This window comes from Tamandua tetradactyla (genome assembly GCF_023851605.1).
Source record: "Tamandua tetradactyla isolate mTamTet1 chromosome 22 unlocalized genomic scaffold, mTamTet1.pri SUPER_22_unloc_3, whole genome shotgun sequence".
Taxonomy (NCBI): Eukaryota; Metazoa; Chordata; class Mammalia; order Pilosa; family Myrmecophagidae; genus Tamandua; species Tamandua tetradactyla.
In genome coordinates, this window is record NW_027518253.1 from 949372 (window position 1) to 959348 (window position 9977).

Sequence of the window (9977 nt, forward strand, 5' to 3'; positions counted from 1 at the left end):
AATCCTTTAAATAATTGACACTTGTGTTGTTTACTACTATGTGGCCTCTCCTGGAAAATGATCCATGCATACTACAGAAAGATATGTATTTTGCTGTTGGGTGGATGTTCTGTACATTTCTGCTTTGTGTAGTTCAGTTATAATGTTGTCTAAGTCTGGTTCCTTATTGATCTCCTGCTTAGATTTTCTATTCATATATAAATATAGTGTAATTGAAGTCACCAACCATATATTTCCCCCTTAAGTTTTGTCCATATTTGCTCCATGTATTTTGAAACACTGTGATGAGATTCATTTATGTTTATAATTGTTATGTTGTCTTATTGTATTGATTCATTTATCAATACATATAATCATTCACTGTTTTTGGTGGTTGATTTTTACTTAAAGTGTATTTTATTAGATATTAGTTTAGGCAATGCAGTCTCTTTCAGTTACTATTTGCTTGGAATATTTTTCCCATCCTTTCATGTTCAAATGTTGAGTCTTATAGGCCTAACTTTTGGCTTTTTTAAACAAATTATAGTTGTGTCGTTTTTTTATCCATTGTGCCAACCAGTGTCTGCTGACTGGAGAGGTTAAGTCATTTGCATAAAAGTAATTACCAGTAAGGCAAGAGATACTTTACTCATTTTCTCACTCATTTCTTATACATTTTATATCTTTTCTGTCCCTAATTTCCTCTAATGCTGCCTTACTTTGTGTATAAATGATCTGTTGTAGCAATGCAAATTGATTCTCTTCTCATTTCCCTTTCACCGTGGGGTTTGCATTTAATATCCTAAATCTATAACACAATAAGTTTGCATAAGCCTGCATTAACTTCAACAGCCTACACAATCTCTGTCCTTTGCCTGTCTCTCCCTTTAATAGTCTTCCTGTCAAATATTAACTCTTTATATATTTCATGCCTAATAACTTAGAAATATGATGACTTCTCCTGTATTTGCATTTAGGGGGACTTCTGTGACCAGACACATGTTGAACACGAGACATGAACAGGTGGAAAGGCTGAGATAACAGTGCACAACTGTAAGTCTCCCAAGCCATAGAGGTTGGTGCCACTCCCCCAGTGGCATGGCAGGTTGATTTGTGACACATACTGTGTTTATTGAATGGAAGGCTAAGTACAGTTAAAAGTCCTTTTTTTCCTAATTGACATATATTCAATGTAATACCAATTAAAATACCAACAACTAACTTTGCAGAAATAGAAAAACAAATAATGAAATTCATTTGGAAGGGAAGGGTGCCCCAAAGAGCTAAAAATATATTGAGAAAGAAAAATGAAGTGGGAAGACTCACAACACCTGACTTTAAAACATATTACAAAGCTACAGTGGTCAAAACAGAATGGTGCTGGCATAAATATAAGTATATTAAGCAGTGAAATCAAATTGAATATTCATAAATTGACCTTCTCATATATTGAATATTGATCTTTGATGAGGCATTCAAGTTAACTCAACTGGTACAGAGAAGCCTCTTCAAGAAATAGTGCTTGGAGAATTGGATATCCATGTTCAAAAGAATGAAAGAGAACCCCTCTCTCACACCTCATACAAAAATTAACTTAAAATGGATCAAAGACCCAAACATTAGAACTACAATCATAAAATTTCAGTAGGGAAGTATCTTAAGGACCTTGTTGATATTCGGTGGATTCCTAGACCTTACACCAAAGTGTGAGCAATGAAAGAAGTCACAGATAAATGTCATGTCATGGTTACATACATGTGTCAACTTGCCAAGTGGTGGTACTTGTTTGTCTGGTTGGGCAAGTGCTGGCCTATCTGTTGCAATGAGGACACTTCATAGAATTAAATCATGGTCATATCAGCTATATCCACAGCTGATTACATTTGTAATCAGCCAAAGGGGAGTGTCTTATTCAATGAGTAATGCTTAATCTGATCACTGGAAGCCTTTTAAGGAGGACTCACAAGAGACAGGCTCTTGTTTTGGCTGGTGAGCCTCTACTGTGGTGTTCATCCAGACCCTGCATAAGAATCATCAGCTTCACAGTCTGCCCTGGGAATTTTGGACTCTGCATTCCCATGGTTACATAAGACGATTTTATATATTTTATATTTGTGAGTGTTCTCTGTTGATTCTGCTTCTCTAGAGAACCCTAGCTAATACACGGTATTTCCTCAAAATGGAATATTTTTTCATATCAAATGGCTTTATCAGAAAAATATAAAGGCAGCCTACACAATGGGAAACAGTATTTGGAAATAACATATTAGATAAAGGATTAATATCCAGAATATATAGAGATGCAACAATTCAAAAACAAAAAGACAAACAACCCAATTTAAAAGTTGGCAAAAATATAGACACTTATCCAAGAAGAAATCAAATGGCTCCAAAGCATATGAAACAATGTTCAACATCACTAGCAATTAGGGAAATTTAAATCAAAACTATACTGAAATATCATCTCACACATACTACAATGGCAATGAAGGAGATGTGGGTTCAATTCCCAGACCATGCACCCCCCACTAAAAAAAGATGACAAGTACTGGACAGGCTGTGGAGAAATGTCACATCTGTTTACTATTAGTGGAAATGTAGAATAGTGCAACCCCTCTGGAAGGCATTTTTGGGGTTTCTCAAGAAGCTAGGTGTAGAATTGCCATATGATTCAGCAATCCCATCACTAGGCATGTACTTGGTAGAAACGAATGCAGGGACGTGAATAGACATTTACAACCAATGTTTATAGCAGGAATATTCACAGTTGCTGTTAGAAAGAGTGCCCTACCTGAAGACAGTCCAAATGCTCATCCAACTGTGGAGGAGAAAAGAATTTATTCACAATCTTGCAAGAGTGGGCACACAGCTGAACACAAAATGATGGCCGGTGCGCCAAACAAGTGGATGCCGAAATGATTATACCTATGCCTAGCTAGCACTCCCTCCCTTGTTTCTCCACTGATTAAATACTCCAGAGGTTACAGCCTATCCAGATAATTTACCTAATTTGAACTTGCTGCCCAAGTTTCCTCCTTTGATTACATTTTACATTTTAATGACCCTGGCCATCAAAGATTTGGAGCTGGTTCTAAGCTTATGTCAGAGGTCCTCCCTTCTCCCTGCCAGCATCACCTTCTGTGAAAGGTAAACTTAGCTTGACTATTACAGTTGCCAAGATGGAAAACAGTACAAATGTCCATCAATGGACAAGTGGGTAAACAAACTGTGGCATATACATATGATGGAATATTGCATAGCTATAAAATGGAATAAAGTCATGATACATGCAATGACCTGGATGGTTCTTGAGGACATTAAGTTGAACAAAACTTACATGAAAGAGTAGTAACAGTCTCCATCCCTCGTTGCATGAACTACTAAATATCTTTTCTTGAGAGCCTATCTACTAGCTGGGTGTAGTGTAAAGAAAACAGGAAGTCTTTGGAAATTTTGAAAGAGATACAATCACCCTTCATCCTGAAGTACACTCAAATATAAGTAAGTTTGGTGTCCACCATGTAGTCTACATGATATGGCATGACATGGATGAGGTGGACTGGCCCTTAACTGGCATTTCTCTTACCTTCCAGTTTGTGATCCTGTGTTGCAGAGGATGGTGAACTAGCAGGCATAGTGCATGCATAACAAACACTTACTGGAAAAGCTCTCTTCTGAACTGCAGAAAATGCTGCATGGTCAATCCAACAATTTCAATGGCATTTTCTTGATCATGGAATGTTCCTTATGATAGAAGAAATATTACCTTTCCTGGCTGGACTTGTTTTGTGTTTTCTACTTGAAAGACATACCTCTAACTTCTTCAAAAAATGTTAAATCAGATTCTTGTTGTAAACCAAGAGTATTTTGACTTATATCTCCCAGTATTTAACTTATTAAGGAAGAGTAAATTTCTGAACCTGAGATAAAGTATCCTTATACACAGAGACTTTCTCAGCAGGAAATTATTTTTAAGGCATGCCTTATGTCCTTGTTTCTAAGACTATACACAAAGGGATTCAGCATGAGGTGACCACTGTGTACATCACAGAAGTTATCACACTTGCCCTTGAGTTTTGGGTGGCAACAGAACTAAGAAACACTGCAAGACCTGTATCATAAAACAATGACACTACTGAAAGTTGAGACACACAGGTAGAAAATGCTTTATACTTGCCTCCATGAGATGAAATTCTTACAGTGAAAGATACAATCTTAGAGTAAGAAAAAAAGGATGTCAGTGAATGAAATAACACCCAGAATTTCAGCTGCAAAATATATCACTAGGTCACTGAAGAAAGTGTCAGAACATGTAAGTTCGATTACTTGAGTAATTTCCCCAAAGAAGTGAGGAATTTCCAACTCTGTACAAAAAGTCAATAGCAAAACCATTAGGCATTGTAAAAGAGAGACCAGAGCACTCAACATCCATGACACCAGCAGCAGGAGACCACAGAGCCTGGGGTTCATGATGACCATGTAGTGCAGTGGGTGACAGATGGCCATAAAGTGGTCATAAGCAATCATGGTTGAGATGAAGTAATCCATTCCTACATAAACCATGCAAAAACAGATCTTGGTGAGGCAGTTTCCATAACTTATACTTCTGCTGTCTGTCTGGATGTTCACCAGCATCTTTGGAACAGTGGTGGAGGTGAAACAGATGTCTGCAAAAGACAGGTTAGCAAGGAAGAAGTACATGGGCATGTGCAAGTGGGCATCAGAGATGTTAGCCAGGACAATGAGCAGGTTCCCAATGAGAGTAACCAGGTACATTGTCAGGAACACAGCAAAAAGGAGAGGCAGCACTTCTGTGTCTTCTGAGAATCCCAGGAAGGATAAATTCTGAAACACATATTTCAATCTCCAAATCCATGTAGCTCATGAAACTGCTGGAACAGAGAGTAGAACAAGGCAGGTTTAGGCACAAGCAGCTCTCAGCAAATTAACATAAATGTTATGGTTTGTATTGCAAGTACATTAACTTAATTAATTTTTTATTAATCATATAGAGATTTAGTGGATTTTATCTGAAAATGTCAGGGCAAACAAATGTTCCTACTTCTCCTTGATGCTATTGAGAAGAAGCCTTATTTGTTCATAATTTTAAACTTTTACCCAAAGCAATATGTTCCACCTCAAATGTTCTTAGGCTTTTTTCATTCAAAAGTCATTTGGACAGCTATTTTGCACTATGTGATGAAATAATTGGGCCATGGATAATGGTGATGGTAGCACAATATTTTTATTGTCATCAATATTGCTAAATTGCACAATGAAAATGGATAGAATGAGAAGTTTGAGCTGTATATAGATTACTACAATGAAAATTTAAAATATATAAAAATTTTCTATCTGTATAGATAGAAAGATCGATATTGTTAGTGTGTTAGTTAGATTTAGTTGTCAACTTGGCCAGGTGAGCATACCTAGTCTTTTTGCTGCGGACATGAGCCAATGGTATGTGAACCTCATCTGCTGCCAATTACATCTTCAGTAAGCTAGGAGGCGTGTCTGCTGCAATGAGTGATGTTTGACTTAATTGGCTGGTGCTTAAATGAGAGAGCACAATGTAGCACAGCCTAAGCAGCTCAGCATTCCTCATCTCAGCACTCGCAGCTCAGCCTAGGCCTTTGGAGATGAAGAAAGAAGTCACCCTGGGGAAGTTGTTGGAACCCAGGGGCCTGGAGAGAAGACCAGCAGAGACCATCCTGTGCCTTCCACATAAGAAAGAACCTCAGTGGAAAGTTAGCTGCCTTTCCTCTGAAGAACCAACAAAATAAATCCCCTTTTATTAAAAGCCAATCCATCTCTGGTGTGTTGCATTCCGGCAGCTAGCAAACTAGAACAGTTAGTATGCCATTTCATCTACACCTGATCTATACTTTAAATTGAACCCCATTCCCAATATCAAGAATTTAGTTTGCTGATATTTGATAAAATAATTTTAAAGATTATAAGGAAAGGCAAAAGTCCCAGACTACCTAGAAAATACTGAAGAAGAACGAAGTTGGAGAATATACAATACCGTCTGATTCCAAGTCTAACTATTAAGACACAATGATTAAACCATGTTGTATTGGTGAAATAGACACTCAAACTAATCTTTGAGAACTCAATAGACACAGAAAGCGGACATTAGGGAACTCAAAAACAGACCCACACAAGTACAATCAACTGGCCTTTGACAAAGGGCAAGAGCAATTTAATGGAAAAAGTAACATCTTTCAATAAACGCTATGGGACAATGGCATATAAACATGAAAACAAAAAGGAACGTAGCAAAACATTGTATCTATTTCACAAAAATTAACTCAAAATGAATCGTGTACTCAAAATTAAAATGCAAAGTAAAACACTTCTAGAATAAAACATCCAAGAAAATCTGGTGGCCTGTGCTTTGGTAATCCGTTTTTAGAAATAACACCCAAATCATGATCTTTGACAGAGGACATTTATTAATTGGACTTCATTAAAATATAAAACTTATGCTCTTTCAAAGATATTGATAAATAACATGTATTCATATACATGAAGAATCATTCACACCCACGTAAAGAAAGATAACACCCAATGGAAAACCTGGGGGAAAATTCTGAAAAGAAAGTGAAATGAAGAAGATATGAAGGTGGCAAAAAAGTATGTGAAAATAGGCTCAACATCATTTGTCATTAAGGAATTGCAAAATGAAACTGCAGTGATATACCATGACATACCTCTTAGAATACCTGAGGACCTAAACAGTGACAATACCATGGCCTGTTGATAATGGGGAGCAGTACAGACTCTCATTCATTGCTAGTGAGAACTCAAAATGCTGCAGCCAGAAGACAGTTTTTCAGTATTTAGCAAAATTAAACTTAGTCTCACCATTCAGTCCCGAAATTGTGCCCTTAAGTATCCAGCTGATTTGATAACTTAAATCCATAAAAAGCCTAGACATGAATGCTTTATAGCAGCTTTATGTATAATCTCCAAAATCTGAAAACAACCAACATCTCCTTTAAGGTCAATGGATTAACACACTCAATATATCTATACAATGGAATATAACTTAGTGATAAAAATCAATGTTCCCTCTAGTCACAAAAGTCAAGCATACATCTAACATGATTACTGGTCATTGAAACAAAGCAGCCTAAACATCCTGCATAAGTATAATTTCAATTATATGACTTTCTGGATTAGTTCAAATAGTAGAGACAATAGAGTGAACACTAGTTTCAAGGGATTGGGGAGAGGGAAGGAAGGTTGAATAGGTGAATCAGAGCACTTTTCAGAGCATTGAATATATTCTCTATAATCCTATAATTATAGACACCTGAAATTATGCATTTTTTAAACTGATGTTTACAAAATAAAGGATAAGCCTTAGTATATGCAAATAAAAGATTAACTGCCAGGTTAATAGGAATGCCAGGATGGAACGCAAAATGTGATATAAGAATCTAATTCTGTTACAACCATATGAAACATGCTTGCTGAGGGGATGTGGGGAAAAGGTGCAGAATTGGTAATAAGGGATATGAGTGGAGTCTGGACAATAAAGTGGACATAAACTACATCAGTACTGTAGTCTAGTGGATAAAGCTTATCTCACCAGAATATATGTTGACAATGCTATCACATCTGCAAATGTATGCTGGAATCAAACCATTAAGTAGATGATGTCAGGTGAAGAGAGTATGTTTCCCGCTGCGGAGTGGGTGATTAACCATAAGTAAGGGCAGGACAGTAAATATTCTACCTGGCAATGGTTTAGAGCAAGATGCATCAGCATGAGCAGGTTAATATTTATAGAAGGTTACATATAGACATATCTACAGGTCTGTGTGTATGCAGAACTTGGCAGACATGCAAATATTTTCTTACTCTGTCTTTGGAGAGCATCTAGATGTCCTAGCAACACGGAGCACACATAGTGCCCAGACCTTTATTTTAATACCATTCTCCAATAAAAGTTTCCTTGGAGACATGGCTGACCATAGACCTGGAATAGAAATATACAGGAAGAGCCTGGAGCATCTTGTACCACAAGAAATTAAGTAGATACTAAAATGAAGCATTCAATGATCGGGATAAATCCAAGAGACACAGAGCAACCCTGAAAGATATCCACATTTCCCAAACTGAAATAAACCTCACAACAAAATAAATAAAGTAGTATTGTATCACAACCCAAAGTATAAAATAAATGTCATGAGTCTATAATGATTTAAAGAAAATATGTAATATATGAGTAGGAAGAAAAAAATCTCCATAAAGATGTATGCAAAGCTTTATGCAGATACTGCTGTCTCAAGAAGGTGAGTTGATTCCTTCTCCTAAAGTGTGTCTTCAGGTACTAACCCCCTTCCAAAGATGATATATGGAAAAGCATGAAAATGAGGAACTTTAAAGTGGGGAAACCTGGCAAGCATTGTTGATGAATGTCAACATCTACAATGAAAAGCAAACTTGATGGGATGTACCTTAGAGACATAATGTAACAAAAATAGAATTTTAACTCTGGTTTCTTCCTCCATAGCCCATAATTCCAGTCTAATCATGAGGAAAACATCAAGCAAATTCCTACTCAGGGACATTTTACAAAATGCCTTGCCAGCACCCCTGAAAAATATCCAGGTCACCAAAAACAAAGAGAATCTGAGAAACAGTCATTTATAACACATAGATGTACTGTGGAATTGTGGAATGAAAATGTTCAGAATAAAGAAAAATGGATGTGATTTTCTGGAAACTGTCTCTATATCCTTGTAATTTTTTAATAAGTCTCACACTGCTTTTTAAAATTACGCATTTATTCATTTATTTATTTATTTTTACATGGGTAGGCACATGGAAGCATTCTGCCACTGAGCTTCATTGCACTGCCCCCACTGTTTTTTTTTAAATTAGATTTATGAAGAAATAAAATTATTAGTAAAATGCATAATCTAAGAACAAACTCTGAGCTTCATTCCAGATGATATTATATGCATTGTAAAAGAATATGACTCTGCTATAAGTCTCAATTTTCTCCTATTAGATGAAAAGAGAGATATAAGTTTAATTTAATAATTGACAGAATTAAGAAAAATAACGAGTATAATGTGTCCAACATTGTGTTTCATGTTAATGAAGAATATTTGTATACGTTGTGATTCAACGCCACCCATACTCATTCCCCAAACTTCCAAGCCCATTGCCACTGTGCTATTTACAGCCTGCATCACCTCCCCAGAAATCTGACAACAGAAACTGATGTAGAACCCTCCACAGGCAAGAATTTTCTTGAGCACCACTTTTTATAAACCCTGCACTGACTCTCCAATAACTTCAAACATAAATCTTGTGGAAAAACTCAAAGCTCTTTGTTACCTGGTTGCTGGCAACTTTCCCCAGCTCATGTGGCTTTTCCCACACCCTCCCTACCATTGTTCATCAGATACTAAGATCTACTTTTAAACTTGACTGCAGCCTGCAAATATATTAATCACACAATCGTGTATCTGTATTCTTTTCTTGGTGTTTTCATATTCTCGTCTCCTCTTAGAATTGTTAGTGTAAGGAAAATATAATCCTCCTTTCAGGCTCAGTACAATTTCCAGCACCCTTGGGAAGCCTTCATGAACCTCAAAAGATGAGTCCAAACTTTGGATCCACTTCACCACAACTTCAGTTTCCACCAAAGGATATTGCATGTGCTCATATCTATGTTTGTTGCCATATTTAGATGTAATGTCTTCGAAATAAAAAACACTGTCTTATTCATTTATTCTGAGAGTAACACTTAGTGCCTATCAAGAAGGAATTAATGAAAGAGTTTGTGTTGAATGATTTTAAGAAAAAAATGACGAATATGGTCAACAAGGTACCTCCATGAAAGGAAACCTATGATTGTGAACTAACATTAGATGAGACAGATATGAGAAAGACGATGATTTAGTGTATTCATCATCTCTCTCAACCACAACCTTTTTACCTGGGTAGGACAATTATCTCTCTGCATCATCCTT

General features: G+C 36.6%; 1 pseudogene; it reads right to left on the reverse strand.

Annotated features, from left to right (window-relative positions):
* Nucleotides 1-2121: 2121 nt before the first annotated feature.
* On the reverse strand, nucleotides 2122-9396 carry LOC143672977 (olfactory receptor 7A10-like; annotated as a pseudogene).
* Nucleotides 9397-9977: the final 581 nt, after the last annotated feature.